Here is a 1049-nt window from a genome sequence, read left to right on the forward strand (position 1 = left end):
AGTTTCAGAGTTTCAGGCTTTACATTGAGGTCTTTGAGCCATTTGGAATTGACTTTTGTGCAGGTTGAAAGATAGGGGTTTAATTTCCTTCTTCTACAAGTGGAGATCCAGTTTTGCCGGCACCATTTGCTGAACATGCTGTTTTTCCTCCATTGAATGTTCTTGGCCCCTTTGTCAAAGATCCAGGTGCCTGAAATTGTATTTACTCATATTTGAGTCTTCAATTTTGTTCCATTGGTATATGGGTCTATTTTTGTGCCAGTACCATATTGTTTTTATGACTATAGCTCTGTAATACAGCTTGAAATGTGGTATCATAAACCCCTCCCCCACCATTGCTCTTAGTGATCAGGCTTGGTTTGGCTATCCGAGGTCTTTTGTGCTTCCATATGAATCTTATGATATTTTTTTCCAATTCCATGAAAAATGTCATGGGGATTTTGATTGGCATTGTATTGAATCTATATATGACTTTTGGTAGGATGGTCATTTTCACAATATTAGTTCTTCCAATCCATGAGCATTGTAGGTCCTTCCATCTTCTGCTGTCTTCCTCAATTTATTTCTTTAAAGACTTAAAATTTTCATTGTACTGGTCTTTAATGTCTTTGGTCAGGTTTACTCTGAGATTTTTTTTTTTTTTTGCAGCTATTGTGAACAGGAGTGTTTCAATGTGCTCGTTCTCTGATTGCTTGTTATTGGTATATAGGAAAGCTATAGACTTTTGTAGGTAATTTTGTAACCTACCACTTTACTGAACGTGTTAATAATTTATAGTTTTTGGGTGGAATTTTTTGGCATACCTTAGATATAATATCATATCATCTGCAAAAAGGGGTAATTTGATCTCTAATTTTCCAATTATTACTCCTTTAATTTCCTTCTCTTGTCTTATTGCTCTTGCAAGAGTTTCAAGTACTATGTTCAAGAGGAGTGGAGATAGTGGACAGCCTTGTCTGATTCCTGATTTCAATGGGAATCCTTCCAGTTTCTCTCCATTTAGAATGATGTTGGCTGTCGATTTGTTATATACAGCTTTGATTATGTTG

This window comes from Nannospalax galili, unplaced genomic scaffold (genome assembly GCF_000622305.1).
Source record: "Nannospalax galili isolate Female #2095 unplaced genomic scaffold, S.galili_v1.0 scaffold426, whole genome shotgun sequence".
In the NCBI taxonomy this organism is placed as follows: domain Eukaryota; kingdom Metazoa; phylum Chordata; class Mammalia; order Rodentia; family Spalacidae; genus Nannospalax; species Nannospalax galili.